The sequence below is a fragment of the Oryctolagus cuniculus genome, chromosome 3, assembly GCF_964237555.1.
Source record: "Oryctolagus cuniculus chromosome 3, mOryCun1.1, whole genome shotgun sequence".
Classification (NCBI taxonomy): domain Eukaryota; kingdom Metazoa; phylum Chordata; class Mammalia; order Lagomorpha; family Leporidae; genus Oryctolagus; species Oryctolagus cuniculus.
This window is the reverse complement of record NC_091434.1, coordinates 32252198-32272180: the sequence shown is the minus strand read 5'-3', so window position 1 is coordinate 32272180 and position 19983 is coordinate 32252198. Positions and strand designations below refer to the sequence as shown.

The following is a 19983-nucleotide window of genomic DNA, read 5'->3' as shown; positions in this document are numbered from 1 at the left end:
TCTGGCTGTTGTGTAGGGAACATAAGTGTATGGGTAGCTGATATGCAATCATAGTCAAAGGCCACAGCGGTCTGGACCAAAGTGCTCTCAGCAGAGCTAGGGAGCATGGCTGTGGATTTGAAGAGAGAGTAAGGGGATCTGCTGACAGACTGGGTATGGGGTGTGAAGGAGGTACTGGGTTACCCTCAGCAATCAAGTGATGGAGCTGCCATTAACTGAGATATTGAAGGCTGTTTGTCAAGGATGTTTTTTTGAGGGAAAGGTGGATCAGGAGTTGAGATCAGGAGTTTAGTTGATATATGGCCTGGGAAAGCAGAAGATGGCCCAAGTCCTTGAGCCCCTGCACCTGTGTGGGAGACCCGGAGGAAGCTCCTGGCTCCTGGCTTTGGATCAGTGCAGCTCCAGCCATTGTGGCCATCTGGGGAGTGAATCATCGGATGGAAGACCTCTCTCTCTCTCTCTCTCTCTCTCTCTCTCTCTCTCTCTCTCTCTCTTTCCCCTTCTCCTCTCTCTGTGTAACTCTGACTTTCAAATAAATAAATAAATAAATCTTAAAAAAAAATATTGAGCACCTACCACATGCCCATTACTAGGGATGTAAGTTCAGCAAAACAGAACATTGTTGTTAGGGAGCTCATTGCGCAATAAAGACAAGCAAGTGAATAATCACAATGTTATAATTATTTTTAAAAGGTCCATGTATATATAAGGGACAAAAATTATTTAAATAGTTAACTATTCAGTAGAGAGGGCATTTGGGTCATTCACACTTGGTTTTGCCATTTCAGAGGATTTCAACTGATTTCTCATCCAGAAATATTTATTAGTATCTATTACATAAAGAGTATGGGAGGGATGGTCATTTGGTTCTGTGGTTAAGATGCTGCTTAGGATGCCTGCATCCCATTTTGCAGTGCCTGCATTTGAATTCCACCTCCATTTCTGATCCAGCTTCCTGCTAATTTGCACCATGGGAGATAGCAGATAAAGGCTCAGGTACTTGGGGCCCTGCCACTCAAGTGGGAGACCTGGACCGAGTTCCAGGCTCCTAGCATCAGCCTGACCCGGCCCTAATTCTTGTGGGAACTTAGGGAGTGAACCAGTGGATATAAGCTCTTTCTGTGTCTGCCTTCCCCTCTCTCTGTGTGCTTCTACCTTTCAAACAAATAAAAAATAAATAAGAAAATAAAGACTGCAAATCCCACCACATGGAAAGAAATCCATCATATACCACCTAAATGAGCAACCAAGAAAAGAAACCTGAACAGTTTAAAACACCTGAGACAGAAAATAGGCAAGCTAGAACTCATTCAACAAATATATATATATATATATACATATATATAAAATATATTAAGTACTTACTATGACGGGTAGTAATACTAGTAGTACTTACTATGACAGATAGTTCCAAGTGTTTAAGATACATCATCAAACAAAGAAACAGCTTTTTAGGACTTGTAACAGAGGAAATAATCAACAATAAATATAAAAAGTGGCAAAGTAGGTAGTCTTTTGAAGGTAGCTAAGTCACAGAGGATGGAAGTAGACGATGTGGGTATTAATTTGTAGTTTTTATCAGTGTGGTCAAGGCCTGAGTGAGAAGACATTTTAGAAAAGCTTTGAAAAAGGTGAGGGCATTAGCTGTGGATATTTGGGAGAAGAGCATTTTAAGCACCAGAACAGCCCCCCAAATGAAAGAAGTGTGACTGGTGCATGACAAGGGAGGAAGTCGGGAAACTTCCGCAGAAGCCAGTGCAGTAAACCAGAGAAGAGCTGAAAGTTTCAGACCCTGCTCACTTGCAGCGGTTTGGGGATACATTTTGGAGGCACACTCAATAAAATGTCCCGATGGAATGTGGAAGGCAGGCAGGCGTTAAGAATCAGGGATAGATTTTTAACCTTGGCAATTAACACTGGAAAGGCTGCAGGTGCAGGAGACAAGCAGTTCTAACTTGAGATGTCTAGTTTACAGCAGCTCAGCCACTCTGAGTCTGGCTTGCCTGTGTGGTTTTTGGCAGTTTATTCTGCCTCTACTGCCAATGGCCAACCAATTCCAGGCTATACCCACCCATAGCACGTTGTCTCACAGCCAGACCCACATTTTCTAAAGGTCTGTTGGGTGCCACACAAAATGGAAATGTTTATGTGTGCATTGGGCATGTTGAATCCGGGAGAGTACTGTTAGCCTCTCTTTGACTCATTCTTGACTTCCTCCCCTGATTCACTGGTTTTCGCTACCCTCAGTGCCCTTGATTCTACTCCCTAAGGAAACAACAGCACAGAAGCTTTTGCCTCAGGTCCTACTTTCTGCAAGAAACCAGCTAAGGCAATGTCCAAGTGGAGAAGTGAGGGGTTAGTTGTTTAAGCGAGTCTGGATTTTGGAAGACTGATTTTGGGAGAAAATCTAATTTTGAGAGTTGTCAAAATATTCACAATCAGGTGACTGAATGGGAGCACAGCAAAATAAAAATAAATAAATAAATAAATAAATAAATAAAAATAAAAAAATGTCAGGAAAGTAGAGAAGTTGAAGATTCTAATGTCTCCAAGAGCAGAGGCCAACTATTTTGTTCCCTGTTATATGTTTAGAAGAATACATGGCACAAAATAGGTGCTCAACGGGGACTTCTAGAATAAGTCAACTGGGTCACTGTGGTCTGGGGTTAGGTGTGAAAGCAAATCAAGTCACAAGAAATGACCTAAAAGTATAGGCTGGGTTCACGGACCTTGAGTTCACAGTAAAGGTGAAAATTAGGTACAACAGCAGAAGCAAGAGAAAAACAACAGGAAAAGGAAGCCGTGGTCAGAGAAAAGCTCTCAAATGTAACTTTCTCCTTGAAAGTTTTACAATCATCTCATGAAACCTGCCCCCTATCTGGACCTTGTTCAAGATTCATCAGTCTTATTGTACATTCAAGTTAATTCCATGTGCTGTCCTCTACTTTCGTCTTCCTGTTATTGACCATATTTTCCCAGTTGGGAAGTTGAGTCAAAAAGGGAAATGGCTTCTAAGTCCCAGAGAGAAAAACTGGATGCTGGAAACTTAACATTTCTGGTCCACATCTGCTTTCTGGAGATACCACACTAGATTTCAAACCTGGCATACACCCAAAGTGTTCAGTAAAATAACTTGCACTTGAAAGAGTGGTCATGTGAATGAGTAAACAAAGTTAGGAGGGAACACAGCCCACTAGAGCAGAATTCAAGAACACATGATTTAAACACTGCTGAGGCTCACTGGTCTGACAGAATGGCAAAAAATGAATTGGATAAGTAGTTCTCAAGTTAAAAAGCACCTAGGATTAGTAAAGCAACTGAGATGCGATAAGCCCTAAGGGAAGGTCACTATGAATAAAAAGAAACAGGAAATTTTGAAATGAAAAATTACCATGGGGCAGGTGTATGGGAAAGCAATTAACACATTGCTGGGGCTCCCACACCCCATATTAAAGTGCCCATGTTTGAGTCCTGGCTACGCTTCAGATTCACCTTCCTAACGCACACCCTAGGAAGCAGCAGCTGATAACACAAATACTTGAGTTTCTATCACTCACAAGGGACACCTGGGTTGAATTCCCAGCTCCTGGCTCAGCCTAGCTGTTGCAAGCATTTGGGAAGCAGTAGTTGCAGATCTGTTTCTCTCTTTGCCTTCCAAATAAATAAGAAGTTTTTTAAAAAATTTACTTATTTGAAAGAGTTAGAGAGGGAGAGACAAGTCTTCCAGGCCTGGTTCACTACCCAGATGGTGGCTGCCTACACCTAGGCCAGACAGGAGCCTAGAACCATCAGAGTCTCCCACAAGGGAAGAAGGGCCCCAGCACACTTGAACCAACTTTCACTGCTTTCCCCAGCATGAATAGCAGGGGCTGGACTGGAAGTGGAGCATGCTTATACAGGATGATAACATTGCAGGCTGCAGCTTAATCCACTGTGCCACAATATGGGCCTCAAAATAAAATGTTTTAAATTGTCATATTCAATGGGGATTGGTGTAGGCCAAGATGAATCCAGAATCTTGGTATCATATAGAACCAGTCTAAAGAGCAGGGGGTCCAGCCTCAGTATTGCCTACAATGCCAATGCCAGCACCAGTATCCCATAGGAGCCCTGGCTGGTGGTACTGGCAGCTCCACTTCCAATCCAGCTTCCTGCTAATGTGCCTGGGAAAGCAGCAGCAGAAGGTACAAGTAGCTGGGCCCCGGTTATCCACTTGAGAGACTCGGATGAAGTTCCAGGCTCCTGGCTTCAGCATGGCCAAGCTCTGGCCATTGTGGCCATTTGGGGAGTGAACCAGAGAATGGAAGCTTTCTCTCCCTCTCTGCCTTTCAAATAAGTAAATAAGAGCAGGAAGAGGATACACTCAATTTAAAAAATGTATTTGACAGAGATTTCCAATCAGAAGCTAGTTAAAGGCAACATTTTATTAACATTTATTACATGCCAAACATTGATCCAAGTACACAGTATCAGGTAAGTGCTATTATCACCATTGTTACTTTATAGATGGGAAAACTAAAGCACAGAGTGAACAATTTACCCAAAGTCACTAGCAGTAAGAGCTGAACTTGGGCAAAGAGCTGAAGGTTTGTGCCCTCCCCAAATTCATATGGTGAAATCCTAACACCCGGTATGAAGGTGCCAGGAGGTGGGGCTTTGGGGAGATAAATGAGCTCTGCGAGGGTGGAGCCTTTATGAATGGGATCAGTGATAAAGGAACCCCAGGGAGCTCTCTTTTTCAGCCCTGTGAGGCTGCAAGCAGAAAATGGGTATCTGCAACCTGTAAGAAGGCTCTCAGGAGAACCTGACCAGCTGGCAGCCTCCCGAACTCTGAGATTTATTATTTCTGTTGTTTATAAGCCACCAGTCTGAGGCCTGACCCCCCCGAGAGTGCCAGGATTTGAGCTCCAAAATGTTAGTGAGATTACAGACATTCACCATTCAATGAATATTTAACCAACATTGTTATATTCTAGACATTGTGCGTTTTTCCAGGTGGGAAAGGAGAGAGAGGGTAGATAATGAGTAAGGTATTACTCGGACACTAAGCAAATAATTACTAGCATGACGAATCAGAAAAGAGAGTGATAAATTACAGGTAAGTAGGAGGAGTGGATGAGGGAAAAAACTACCAGGGGAAAGGAATGGCATGTGTTTACATGCCTTGGAGCAAAAAGAGACTGTGGTAGGGACAGAGAGAGAAAAACACGTTGGAGTGCAGAGAGCTAGGCAGTTGGAGAGGGTGTGGAGGAAGACAAGTCCAGATAATAGAACTCACACTGTGTGGTAGCCAAAGGGTAGACCATTCAAGGACCCAAAGCAAGGTAGCAACTTAACCAGAACTGTCTTTTAAAAGATTACTGTAGTGGGGACGGTGCTGTGGCACAGTGGGTTAACGCCGTGGCCTTAAGCGCCAGCATCTCACATGGGCGCCGGTTCGAGACTTGGCTGCTCCACTTCTGATCCAGCTCTCTGCTATGGCCTGGGAAAGCAGTAGAAGATGGCCCAAGCCCCTGGGCCCCCGCACCCATGTAGGAGACCCTGAAGAAGCTCCTGGCTCCTGGCTTCAGATTGGTCCAGCTCCAGCCATTGCGGCCATCTGGGGAGTGAACCAGCGAATGCAAGATCTCTCTCTCTGCCTCTCCTTCTCTCTCTCTCTGTAACTCTTTCAAATAAATAAATAAATCTTAAAAAAATAAAAAATTACTGTGGTGTCAGTGCAGCAAATGGACTGGATTGAGGCAAGGGCAATTTCTGAGGTCCTGGATGGGGCTTATCATGAGCCATCAAGCAAGAGATGAAGGCAGCTTAGACTAGAGGTAGGAAGGAAACAGAGTTCACAATTCACTTTTTCAGGAAGCAGACAAGTCTAAGTGACTCTGATCTGTTAGAGATCCGTAAAGTTTCTGGCTTGAACTGAGCAGATGGAGAGAATGCACTTTACTGAGCCAAGGCTATGGGAAAAAAGGTTTTGGAAGGAATATGATACTACGAGTACAGGTTGACATTCCTCAGTCATCCAAATGAACTGCAGCAAAGGCAGTTGGAAATAACGTGTCCACGTTCGAGAGGAAGGCTTTGGCTTGAGTTTTAGGATCAGACAGGTCTTTGACAGAGGACACCTGAGGCCCTGGAAGAGTATGAGACAGCCTTACAAAGCACAGGAGGGGCACTCAAAAGCGGCCCAGGGAGCCCATTACACGAGTGGGGGTAAAGCAAGGACAGGAGGCTGCGACTGCCCACGAGCTAACAGGTGGAGTCGCTGAAAAGGCGTTTACCATGGGTAGAAATAAGCATGGTTAAAATATTGGTGCAGAGATGGCAGGAAGGAAAGCCTGCAAACAACTAACGGAAAGGGGATGGCCAGCAACAGGAAGGAGAACTCTCTTCCTAGCAGAAGTCAGTGGGTAGCAGGGCCAGGTCTACTCCAGAAAGACAAGTCGGCTTCAAGGGACACGACTTCACCCAGGGAGAGGCCTGCAGGAGCGGAGAGGAGACTCGGTGGTTGGCCTTGGGCGACCTGGGGGAGCAGTGCCAGCAGCCTGGAGGCCACGGAAGTCACAGTGTCAGCCTTAGGGTGGGGGTGGGTGCGCAAACCACTGCGGCAGAAAGGCGGCGAAAAGAGAATGAGGCACAGGATGTCGCCCCAAGAAGGGCGGGCAGGTGGGGTGGGGCCGAATTTCGAGCGCCGAGGAGGAGCAACCTCGCTCCGACCGAACCCCAAGACGGGCTGCCCACGTCGCAGGGCTCAACCGCGAATTCCGGAGCCCCTGCCTTCCGGACAAAGAACGACCCCGCTCGCGGCCGCTGGGCAGCCCGCGCCACCAAGGCCCTGCGACGCCCCCCGCGGCCTGCTCGAGCGCCAGCGCCCAAGCCAGGCCCCGGGCCTGCGGGTGCCGGCCGAGGCGCGGTGGCCCTCGCTCCCCTGCCCGGTGGCCGCCGCACCCACACCGTCCCCGCCGTGTTTGAAAGTTCCCGGGCCGGCGGCGCGCGGGGGCTCACCGTGGCCGCCCTAGAGCCCGCCGCTTACCGCCTCGGGGTAGGCCTGCGGGGGGTTTCCAGCCAGTCACCTAGAACCCTTGGGAATTCCCCCACCGGGTCACACACCAACCCCGCTTCCTCCTGCAAATTTCCGCCGCGGGGTTTCAGCGCCCCGAACGCCACGCCGGGGTAGAGAGCGCTCCTCCCCGCACGGGTCTCAGCCCTCGCCGCCCGGCCCCTTCCCCGCTGAGCCCCGCTCCGCCTGGCGCGAAGGAGCCCGAAGGCCTTCGGCAAGTTCCGCCTCCAACGCGGGGGCGGGGCCGCTCGAGCCGCTCCGGGCCGCGCTCGGCTGTTTCCGTGCGCAGCCGCTGCGCACTCGGCACTGGGCGGCGCTGGCTGGCTCCCTGGCTGCGGCTCCTCAGTCGGCGGCGGCTGCTGCTGCCTGTGGCCCGGGCGGCTGGGAGAAGCGGAGTGTTGGTGAGTGACGCGGCGGAGGTGTAGTTTGACGCGGTGTGTTACGTGGGGGAGAGAATAAAACTCCAGCGAGATCCGGGCCGCGAACGAAAGCAGTGACGGAGGAGCTTGTACCACCGGTAAGAGGAGCAGGAGGAGGAGGCAGGAGCCGGAGAGAGCCGGGGGGACGGAGGGGGGACGGGGAGGCGCCGGACACCCGCGCTCGGGGCCTTCCCCTCGCAGGAGGGGCCGCGGTAAAGATGGAGCCTCCGCCCGAGCCCCACAACATCGCCGCCGCTCGCAGCGAACAAAGAATAATGGCGGCGGACTGGAGCCAGCGGCGGCCGGGGCGGCAGCGACTCTGCCTGCAGCCAGCGGCGGCGCTCATGGCGGGGGGCGGCGGGCGGGCAGCGGGGTGGGAGCCGGCGGCCGGGGTGTGTGTGCGGGCGGGCGGGCGAGCGAGCGGGCGGGCGGGCGGGCGGCCTCGGCGAGCTGGCGCCCGCGTTCCCGCCGCCGCCGCCGGGCCGGGCGCGGAGCCGGGAGCCGGGAGCCGCCCCGGGGGAGGCCGCCCGCCCGGCCCGGCGCTGCCCCCCGCGCCGCCCGCTCGCTCGCTCGCTCGCCCGCCGGCCGGCCCCCGCCGCCCGCCTCGCCCCCGGCCCGGCCCGGCCCGACTCGGCCCGGCGGGGCAGCCGCGGCCGGGGAGCCCGTGGGGGGTGGAGAAGGAAGAAGAAGGCGACGGTCGAGGGCAGAGGAGGTGAAGGTGCCTGCCGCCTTCCCGGTAGCCTCCGAGCCCGGCGTGCCCGCTTCGCGCGGGCAAGAGCCGCAGCGTCTGATCCGCTCTCCCCTCCACGCTCTTTTGTGCAATAAAGTTCGAACCCCAAGCTTTCTTCTCGTGCTGTATTTTTCTTGGTGCCCTTTTCCGCCCCCCGCTCCCGCAACGTTGGGGAAAGGCTGTCTTCTGCCCTTTTGCCGCTCAATTGAGATGATGAGAGGTCGTGCTTTTTTTAGGGAATTTTTGACTCTTTCCCTTACTGCCCCCTCCCCCCCGCTTCTTTTTTTAAAAGTCAGTAGCCATGGAAATGCATTCTTTTTGGAAGGAACGGGGTGCTAAGAAAAACATTTGTAATAACTTTAAGAAAAAAAAAAGAAACCTGTTGGGATCTTGTAAAAGGGAAGCTGGTGTTTGAAACAGTTTCGGTTTTAACCCTTTTCAGTTAGGTAGTAACCAGTTGAGGTCTAACATTCTGAAACACTTCGTTGAAACGAGCATTCGCAGACGTACTTTTGTTTTGCATCACTTTGAGGGGGGTGCACACATGTCAGCTGGGTGAGTCACCTGGGTCTCTCCTCACCCCCTACCAAGTTTCCCACGGATCTCTTTATAAACTTTAATGAGAAATGGATGTCCTAACAGTGCTAAAAGTAGACATTAACAGTATCCATGATCTGTCTTGCATACAGTGGGGAACCCCATTCTGTAATTTAAGCCACAAAACTTACTTTTCTTCGTCTTTTGAGAAAAGGGACAGCAGTAAAGTCACTGACACAAGGTTAAAACACCACATTTTTAAAGGACGTGCAGTATGACCTACTTAGATTTGTCGCTCCTTACCGAGTTTCACTCTAGCCTTAGCTTGCCCTTAGGTCTGTCTTCTGAAGGTTTAGTGTAAGATCCTTTTCGGTAGCTGCCTATTGACAACTTGTACTTTTAAGCATTTCCTGATTTAAAAGTGAAGCCCCAAACGGTCGTTTTAGATGGTGAGAGAGATGAACAGATAATTTGTTCTAAAAATACTCACCTGTCACTGTGTGATTGAATTGTGATTGATACATGCAAGGCTTCTTCTGGTTTAGGGGTAAATCCTGACCGGCGGGAGCAGCATTCTCTTCTGACTTTCCTGTATCTAAGTCAGTTTTCTTGTAGTTGTGTTGCTAGTCTTTAAAAGACCACATTGGCAATTTGTCATTGCTGAGAAACTTGAGAAGATGCAAATAAAGGGAATTTCCTTTTTTATTTCCAAACACTGAAGAAGTTATTGGTGGTGGTAGATTACTGTTTTTTCCTTAATAAATTTTTCCTGCAAACCAGTTAGATTTTTTTTCTGAGTTTTTTAAAAAGTTTCTAGTGCATTCCTTCTTCAGTCTTATCCAAAAGGTCTTTAAAATTTATAGATTCATAATTTTTGAATATTAGCAAATCCAAGTGAGATTTCTCAAACTTTTATAGTCATTAATATTTGAACATTCACCAGGAACATGGCATGAAATTAAACCTCTGTGCTGTCCTAGGTTCAGTAAAAATTACAGCTGGGTCTACTTAAATTTTTTTTTTTTAGTGGACACTTGCATTTAGAAAGCTAATGAATTCTTTGTGACATAATTTTCCTGAAGAGTGTTCTTTTGGAACTTAAAACTCTATAATGTTACTACTTTTGAACGACTTTTCCTCACATAACAGCCTGAAAAAAAACTTAACCCATTATGTCCCATTGCACTGTGTAAAGAACAACTCTAAATACTTAAATTGAATAACAAATATATCACTAGTGGTAACTTTGAGATAAATGTTAAGTCATTGAAATATTCACAGAAAATGGAAACTTGGGGCTTAAAGCCTGATTCATGAAATGGTACCTTTTTCTTTTTGAAACTAATTAGATGTGATTAGTGGATAATTTGTTTTCTTCAAAAAGAAATGGCTTTATTTTGTCTCATTCTAAGTTATTTGGTTTTGTTTCTGTACAGCATGTTATAATGAAACCAGCTGTTCCATTTCACATCATTTAAGTATTTTCCCCACAGTGCAGAAAATTATTTACATGTAACTTAATGCTTATAGTGTGTCACTAGAATTTATAATTTCATTTATTCCATAAATATCAGATTTGGCTACATAAACTTGTTTTTAGGCAACCTAACCTGTAACATAGTCTTGGAAAATTCTTGATGTGCTGTGTGCCAATGGTGGATTATTTATTTTCTAGTTAGAGCCTAGATCTGAATTTAAGAATGTAGTAGAGAATCTTTGAAAATGCAGGAATTTTTTTTATTACCCATATGTGAACTCAATTTTATAATTTGTGGTAATTCAGATATTTATTTAGCAATTAAGTATGACAGAATGTAGTTGAAAGACATCTAGTTGGAACCATAGGCCTGAGTTTGAATCCAGTGCTAAAGCTGTGATGTGAGCTATGGGAAGTTTCTTAAATCTTCCTCAGCATGGATTTCCTTGTCTTAAAGTTAGAATAATACCACCTACTTCATAGGGTTGTGAGATCAGTGTAAAGTTCCTTAGGGAATCATCTCACTAGTTACTAGTTGGCTGTTTATCTTAAGCTTTTATTTTAGCTTCCCACTTGGGGGACCTTGGGCAAGATTCTTCTCCACACCTCAACTTTCCTTGGTGATAACCATACAATAATAGCCTGGTATTTTACAAGTGCTCAATAAGTGTTACCTAATTTTTTTTTTTTAAGTTTATTATTGTTAGCACTATGTTAGTAGACTTAAGCAGATCCAAAGATGTTAGTGTCTTACCTCTATCCCCAAGAAAGTGTTGGGAGCATAATGAGTAGTAAGAATATGCATCAGAAGAAAGCATTTAAAAGAAAGACATCACCGTTTGTGAAGCAAAATCTAGCAAATTATATTTTCAATTTTGTTTTTGAATGAGTAATTCATTCAGAAGTTTCAGAACATATACGGTGTAACAAAATATCCTGTTCTCATCACCCAGTTTTATTTTTTATTTTATTTTATTTTATTTTTAAGATTGATTTGAAAGGCAGTTACAGAAAGGCAGAAGCAGAGAGAGAGGTTGGTCTTTGATCCACTGGTTCATTCTCCAAATGGCTGCAACGGCCAGGAACCAGGAGCCTCAGAGGGGCCCAAGGGCTTGGGCCATCTTACACTGCTTTCCCAGGCCACAGCACAGAGCTGAATCATAAGAGGAACAGCTGGGAGTTGAACCAGCAACCATATAGGCTGCCTGCAATGCAGGCGGCAGCTTTACCTGCTGTGCCACAGTGCCAGCCCCATCACCCAGGTGTTAACCTTTTTTATTTGTGTTTCCTGATATTTAATCCATGTCCTCCTCCCCTTTATACAAATGATACATACTATAATATCCTATGTTTTCCTCCCTCCCCCTTCACTTACTGTGGTTTAGCAATTAGATGGTATCCCCATCAAGAGTTTCTTCATTATGTATAGATATAGATGTACTTGTATCTCTTAACCAGTGAGTGAACTGATTTCATTTTTAGCTCTTATATGACCTTTTAAACTAAGGAAATTCGCCATTATACCTTACTTCTTTAAATGGAAAACATTTCATTTGAATGAAAAACTGTTTTTGATAGGAAGTTGTCATTTGAACTGCCTTATTCTTTATTGCCATTTTTTGAAAGTTTTAGTGAAATAAATGATAAAGATATGTTAGGGATTTTTGGAAAATTGATGAATTTCAAAGTTATTTATAGCAAAATAAACATGTTTTTATTCCATTCTCAATGAACTTTTTGAAGTGTCTTCCTATATGAGGCAGACAAGTCAGCTGTGTTGAGTTAACTTAATGGTCTGTTAAAATTCTTACAGTCTGGAACAGATTGCCACAATCAATTATTTTGGCAAAAAAATTGAGAGAATTTCGTATAGTCGAGTTTATGTTTTTTAAAACAGATAGCTCATGCGACATCATTACCCAGCATGGCTGTTATAAAAATACACATCTTCCTTGAATTTATTTATTGGTTGTATACTCATTAACTTACCTTAGTGGTTTTCCAAAATTTCTTAGTGTAATTATTAGTGGGTTTTGTATTCTGTACCTACATTTGAAACATAACTTCCCCTATGTGACTGAGTGCTAAGATTATAAACCTTACAGCTTAGATTTTGTTTCTTTTTTAACTCTGAAAGTCCTTGACCAACCATTTGGACCAAGTACTACACATTTCAGCTAACACACACAAGTTTCAGTGCCTCTCTGTTTTTCTTTCATGGCTCTTCAAAGCAGCATTAGGCAATAGTGTATTTTAAATGCATGTGCTGTTAGTATATTTATCTTTAAAATACATGTGCTTTAAGTTTTTATCATTGATTAAACTCAAAAAATAACTAATGCAGCAGCTGGGACACAAATAAAACTATCATTAAATAGTGTCATTCTTTGTATGCTCAGGTTATAGTAAAGGTGTTGTGATCATAGATACTAAAGTTTTTTTTTTTTTTTTTAAGATTTATTTTATTTATTTGAAAGTTACAGAGAGAGGTAGAGATAGAGAGAGGTCTTCCATCCGATGGTTCACTACCCAGATGGCCACAATGGACAGAGCTGCGCCGACCCAGAGCCAGGAGCTTCCTCTGGGTCCCCAACGCGGCTGCAGGGGCCCAAGTCCTTGGGCCATCCTCCACTGCCCTCCCAGACCATAGCAGAGAGCTGGATCGGAAGAGGAGCAGCCAGGACTTGAACCAGCACCCATATGGGATGCCAGTGCTTCAAGCCAGGGCTTTAACCCGCTGCGCCACAGCGTTGGTCCTACCTAAAGTTTTTAATTTGAGAACACTTTACGGTTATCTTGAAGTTTTACTAGTATTTAATGTAAAATATTAATATGTGCTGTTTTTACTGCTAAGTGATTAAAATGTTTACAGAGCACTTATCTTTACAGCTTTGGGGGTGAGGATAGTATAGATAATTGAAATCTATAAAGGCAGAAACTTTTCCTTCTGGGACATATTTTTAGGCTACCAGAGAGCTCAGTGACTTCTCACAGTGTCATGAAATAGTAGATTGTCTCCTGGGGTATGGGCAGACATGATTAGATTAGAGCAAGAGCTGACCGTGTAAAGATGGCTTTTAGTTTTCTGCCATTTTAATGTACCCATAAGCACTTCACAAGTTCATGGAAAAGTATACATAATTTCAAAAGTTTTTGACACTAAAATAAACTTCTAATTCCATTTTTCACCAACTTTTATGAAATACTCTCCAGTTATTATATGAGACCAACTCTGGTTAGTGCTGATGCTGTAAAGAGAGTCTGGTTTTAAATTTTTTCCACACTTATCAGTGTGTAGGTTTTTTGAGGTGAAACTTGGATAAGAGTAAACCATTAGTTTTTCTTTCCATAATTCACATCTCTCCCTGTAAAACACCCATACACTTGTCTCAACTCTTTTTGACCTCCTAAGTTTTGTTTTGCATTTTTCTCCTCTGTTATCTCTGCCAAACAAGACCCTGTGAAGATATGTTTCACATTTTTCCCAGATTGTTGCTCATCTATGTGTTTAATCAATTCTTGAAGCTAGTAAATCTCAGCTTAAACAAGTCCTCCATAAATTTTTGACTGCCTAAGTTGCTTTTCCTCGTGGTTGAGGTAAGGTTATAAAGGGGTTTATCATAAATGAACCCACTGTGTGGACAAAGATATTGAGCACCTGTCAGTTTTCTTCCTCATACTGAATTAATCTAGGATCTCTAGATAACCAAAAAAGGGACAAGACTTGGAGAAGAGGTCTGAGGATTGATGGTGAGTTTTTTTTTTGAAAGGACAGAAGAAAGGACCACTTTCAGTTGGAGAAGTGACAAGATAGCCAAGAGAGGACCTTGGTGTAAGGGTGGAGGTGAAATATACCAGTAGTGATAGAAAGTGTCTTTACCAAAGGTGAATGAATTTTGTCTGAAAGTAAGATTTATTTTAAATATTTATTTATTTATTTGAAGTGCAGAGTTAGAGACAAAGAGAAATATCTTCCATCTGCTGATTCACTCCCCAAATGGCTACAACAGCAAGGGCTGGGCCAGGCCAAACCAGGAGCTTCATCGTAGCTTCCCAGGTGCCTGGCAGGTAGCTGCCTTCCCAGGTACATTAGCCAGGAGCTGGATCAGAAGTACAGCAGCTGGGAGTCGAACCAGTGTTCATATGGGTTACCAGCATTGCCTGTGGTATCTTGACCCTGGAAACAGATTTTCTTTTCCATCAAAAAAGTGTCCCTAATGAGCTGGTTATATGAGTTTTTCATAATTATATGACAGTATAGATATAACTAAAAATGTAATGTAGACAAGTTTGAATAAACATTATTGTTGAGGGTTATTATTCCTGTTTGTAAAGTGGTTAACAATAGTAGACTCAGAAATATCTTATTTTCATCACTGAAGTGAAAATCAATGCTTATTCTGAAGTATTTATACTTTTTTTTTTTTAAATTTGACAGAGTTAGACAGTGAGAGAGAGAGAGAGAGAGAGAGAGAAAGGTCTTCCTTCTGTTGGTTCACCCCCCAAATGGCCGTTATGGCCAGAGCTATGCCGATCCGAAGCCAGGAGCCAGGTGCTTCCTCCTGGTCTCCCATGCGGGTGCAGGGCCCAAGCACTTGGGCCATCCTCCACTGCCCTCCCGGGCCACTGCAGAGAACTGAATGGGAAGAGGAGCAACCTTGACTAGAACCCGGCACCCATGTGGGATGCCAGCGCCACAGGCAGAGGATTAACTGAGCCACAGCACCAGCTTCGGTATTTGTACTCTTAAAGGGGTGTCATTTTCTTGTGTTACTTTATTGTTGCTGTGACCAACTTTTTATTTTTCTTTCAATTTATGTGTAAGACAGCTCCCATTCCCAAATGCCCACAACAGCCAACACTGGGCCTAGTTTTTCCTGTAAGCGGCAGGAACTCAATTGAGCTATTACTGTTAAATCCCAGGGTTTAATGATGGAAAACTGGAGTCAGGAAATGGAGCCAGAAACTGAACCTAGGACTCTGATGCAGGGCCACAAGCATCTTAACCACTAAGCACCCACTCCATGCTGTGACCAATAACATTAATGCGTTGGTTTTATATACTGCCATTGACTCATTTATTCAGTGCAAATTCATTGACTCAACTTTATTGTTGAAGAAATAATCACAAGAAAGTGTATTCAGGGCCGGCGCCGTGGCTCAATAGGCTAATCCTCCGCCTTGCGACACTGGCACACCGGGTTCTAGTCCCGGTCGGGGCGCCGGATTCTGTCCCGGTTGCCCCTCTTCCAGGCCAGCTCTCTGCTATGGCCCAGGAGTACAGTGGAGGATGGCCCAAGTGCTTGGGCCCTGCACCCGCATGGGAGACCAGGAGAAGCACCTGGTTCCTGCCTTCGGATCAGCGCAATGCGGCGGCCATTGGAGGGTGAACCAACGGCATAAGGAAGACCTTTCTCTCTGTCTCTCTCACTGTCCATTCTGCCTGTCAAAAAGAAAAAAAAAAAAAAGTGTATTCAGTCCAACATTTAGAAAAGTAATAACCTAGGGGCTGGCGCTGTGGCACAGCAGCTTAAAACCCTGGCCTGAAGTGCCGGCATCCCATGTGGGTGCTGGTTCGAGACCCGGCTGCTCCACTTCTGATCCAGCTCTCTGCTATGGCCTGGGAAAGCAGTAGAAGATGGCTCAAGTCCTTGGGCCCCTGCACCCACATGGGGGACCTGGAGGAAGCTCCTGGCTTCGGATTGGCACGGCTCCAGCCGTTGCGGCCATCTGGGGAGTGAACCATCAGTTGGAAGACTTCCCCTCTCTCTCTCTGCCTCTCCTCTCTCTGTAACTCTTTCAAACAAATAAATAAATCTTAAAAAAAAAAATAATAACCTAGATGTTAAGTGAAGATTGTTCTAGTTGCTGTGAACAATAAAGCCTGCATATATCTTTCCTACCCTCAAGGAGATTAAGGTATAGTGCGGAGGATGAAATAAGAAAGAATCATTTATATATGGCAGAATGTTAATTTTCACTGTTGTCTTGAAGGGCTACAGATTTCAGAAGAGAAGAGGCTTCAGAGAAGTTTTGTGAGAAAAGTAGAATTTAAATTGAATACCTGAAGAACTTGGTTAGGTAGAGATATGGAGCATATTCTAGGTGGTAGAATAGGCAACAAAAACAAAGACTTTGAAGTAGAATGAACTTGGCCAGCACCGTAGTTCACTAGGCTAATCCTCTGCCTAGCGGCGCCGGCACACTGGGTTCTAGTCCAGGTCGGGGTGCCGGATTCTGTCCCGATTGCCCCTCTTCCAGGCCAGCTTTCTACTGTGGCCTGGGAGTGCAGTGGAGGATGGCCCAAGTGCTTGGGTCCTGCACCCGCATGGGCGACCAGGAGAAGCACCTGGCTCCTGCCTTCGGATCAGCGCGGTGCGCCTGCTGCAGCGCACCGGCTGCGGCGGCCATTGGAGGGTGAACCAACGGCAAAGGAAGACCTTTCTGTCTCTCTCTCACTGTCTATTCTGCCTGTCAAAAAAAAAAAAGAATGAACTTGATAATACTCCCAAATTGTTTAAGAAAATGTTAGTGTAGGCCTATGTTATTAGGAACCGTGAATGAGGTAGAGAGCTCTAAATTTCAGTTGAGAGGAGAAAAGATACAAACCAAAGGAATGATATGATGAATTGAGCTAAAATGTATATTTCCTGACTCCCTGTCTTCTTCCAGGGTATGCATGTGTGTATGTTTTATGAATTTATATTGTGGTTAAAAATTGTATATCTTAGATCCTTTTTAAAAACAGATACACACACATGATACAATTCACTGATTTTTGTGTATAATTTGGAGGTTTTAGTATGTTCACTAGTTGTATATCTATCTCCTTAGTCTTAGGACATTTTCATTATCCCAAAAGAAACTTCACATCTCAATTATCACCTTTTAATCTCTCCATATCCCAGCCCAAAGCAACCACTAATCTACTTTGTCTCAGTAGATTTGTGTGTCTAGATACTGTATATAAATGGAACTGTATAACCAATATATTGTCCACTGTGATAAACTGCTTTCAATTAGCAAAATGTTTTCAAAGTTCATGTTACAATACATATTCATTTTTTAATGTCAAGTAATAGTCCACTTTATGAATATTCTCCATTTATGAGTTTATGAACATTTGAACTTTTTTTTTTTAGCTGTATGGATAATGTTACCATGAACATCGATCCATGTGAACTTGGGTTTGTTTCTCTTGTTTATATACCTAGGAGTGGAATTGCTGAGTTAAATGGGAACTGTTTAATCATTTCGTGAACTGCCAGGTTATTTTTCAAAGCTACTGCATTTTTTTACATCACCACCCATTATTTGAGGTTTCTAATTTCTCTACATCATCACTAATAGTCATTATTACCTACCCTTTTTTATTGTGGTCATTCTAGTGGCTATAAGCAAGTTTCATTGTACTTTTGATTGCATTTTAACTAATGATATCAAGCATTTTTTTCCACATGCTTGTTTACCATGTTTAGATCTTTGGGGAATTGTTCATTTAAAAAAAAAAAATAATGGATTTATTCGTTTGAGAGGTAGAGTTACAGACAGAGGGAGAGACAAAGAGAAAGGTCTTCCGTCCACTGGTTCACTCCCCAGATGGCTGCAGGCTGGGCCAGTCTGATACCAGGAGCTTCTTCAGGTCTCCTTCAAGGGTGCAGGACCCAAGCACTTGGGCTATTTTTCACTGCTTTCCCAGGCCATCAGCAGAGAGCTGGATGGAAGAGGAGCAGCCAGGACACGAACCAGTGCCCATATGAGTTGCTGGCGCCTCAGGCAGAGGATTAGCCTACTGTGCTACAGCATTGTGCCTGTTTGTTCATTCTTAAATTGGGGAGTTATCCTAGATAACCAGTCCCTTATCAGGTATATGATTTACAGAAATTTTCTCACATTTTATAGTTATCTTTTCATATTTTTCATGGTGTCCTTAAGCACAAAAGATTTTAATTTTGATTGTTTCTAGTTCATCTCTTTGTTTTGTTTTAGTGCCAATGCTTTTGATGTCATATTTTGTACATCATGACTTGTTTAATTATTATATAAACACTTGTAAATATTTCTGTGAAAGCCCTGCTAAACAGAATGAAGAATTACTGAAGCCTCCAATGAGTGGGGTTACAGTCTCCTTTCTGCTCTTCCTTTATTCTTTGTCCACATTCCTCAGTTTGGAGTGACAACTGGAAAGCAAAGATCAAAATCAAGAAATGACAACTTTGAGTGAAACATGTTAATTGGTAGAACGTTGTGAAAAGTATTGATTATGAGAATTTATTATGTCTGTGTGGGTGTAGTCTGTTACTCATAAACTCAGTTATATTTTGGAAATTCAGTTACAGAATTTTACCCATGAAGGGAGTAGTAATTCCTTCATATTTTACAAATGACTAAACTGAGCCCTGGAGAATTTAAGTGGTAAACTTGCTTTGTGGAGCCACACAGGAAGGCATAGTCTTCACCATTTCCATAGTGTTATCTCTTTGTAAGTAAAGTTTGCAAGGTTCTTGCTTTATTAATAGCTACTATAATGTTTGTTCTTAAGCCGTATTTTGTCTTATAAATAGTTCACGTGAAGGAAATATTCTTGCCAGTGTCACAAAAAAAAAAAAAAAATACTGATGTCATTATAATATTAATCAGCTCTGCACCAGTGGAAATAGAAATCTGCCTGAAAGGTTGGACTTGACGTTGATTCTTTAGGTAAAGATGCCTGAACTTGAAGCAAGTCTTTTATCAAAACTGTACTTAAAGAAAAATACTGTATAATACTGTAATGGTGGATACATGTCATTGTTCATCTGTGTAACTCCATAAACTATATAACACCAAGAGTAAACCCTCACACAAAAATAAATAAACAAGCAAATTCTACATAAAGTCTGTGCTGTTGTCTGCATGTCATTTACCAGCTTTGTAGATTAACCATAGCCAGTTTTTAAATAGCCTGTTATATCCTTGGTACCTTGGGTTTTGAGTTTGTTTGGCCTAACTAGTAAGCAAAATGTAATTAAAATGATTAACATGTTGCTTGTTAGTCCATGCAGTTCCAGTGCCAAATATATAAAGTATTCTTCACTTTTTATCATATTGAATGCTATGTGGTATTGGTCTGAATCAGATTTCATAAGATCTCATAAGATTTCATAAGCAAATTTCATAAGATCTCTACTTCTGCATCTGTGAAGTCAGAGCTAAAACCAGAATTCCTGTGTTATGACTCTTAATATGACATGTGTTGTCTCACTTCAGGAAAACTGGATTTTCACTATTCACTAGTCTAATTCATAAATAATTTACCAAGAACAGCATTTAAAAATTTAGTTCAGAACAGAACTATCAAAATAACATGTTGCTTCACAAACTTGTTTTTAAAAAAGCACTTGAGCATTCATTTCCCATTTGAATGCAGTGGTTTTCACATAGTCACCTAGGTTTGGTTAAGTAGGTGGACTAGTAGGCTACAAATATTTAACTTCTGGGGTAACTTTTGGGTCCTTACATATCAGCATTGAGCTATTGAAGCAGAATATGAAATTTGAAGACAGCGCCAATCTTTAGTTAACGTAAAATTGCTTTTATAAAAGTAACTGTAGGAGGTATATAATCATTTTTCCTTAACACTCCTAAAATTCATTTAGGAGCAGTTCGTATGTTGATATATCTATAGAATCATTTTCAGAACCTCAAAAGTGTAAAAAGCTGTGAACATAGTATGCGGTGGGTGTTTGGCAAGAAACGGGAACAAGAAGAGACGGGATAAAAA

The 19983-nt window shown here is 43.6% G+C and overlaps 1 protein-coding gene and 1 long non-coding RNA gene across 22 annotated transcripts in view; one reads left to right on the top strand and one right to left on the bottom strand.

The window, feature by feature from the left end:
• LOC127491851 (uncharacterized) overlaps positions 1 to 7272 on the bottom strand; it is a 39880-nt gene extending 32608 nt beyond the window's left edge. Inside the window, exon 1 of one of the 2 annotated variants that reach the window (XR_011387144.1) lies at positions 7031 to 7272. This is a non-coding gene — a long non-coding RNA (uncharacterized lncRNA). The remainder of the gene's footprint in view (positions 1 to 7030) is intronic. The other variant, XR_011387143.1, reaches the window with a different exon arrangement.
• Positions 7273 to 7291: 19 nt separating this feature from the next.
• Positions 7292 to 19983, top strand: part of CREB1 (cAMP responsive element binding protein 1) — a 76666-nt gene continuing 63974 nt past the window's right edge. For 4 of the 20 annotated variants that reach the window (XR_011387135.1, XR_011387139.1, XM_002712603.5 and 1 more), the window contains exon 1: positions 7342 to 7574. The gene's annotated coding sequence lies outside the window, so the exon portion shown is untranslated. Of the gene's footprint in view, positions 7575 to 19983 lie in introns of all 20 variants that reach the window. The other 16 variants (XR_011387138.1, XM_070070299.1, XR_011387142.1 and 13 more) reach the window with 11 other exon arrangements.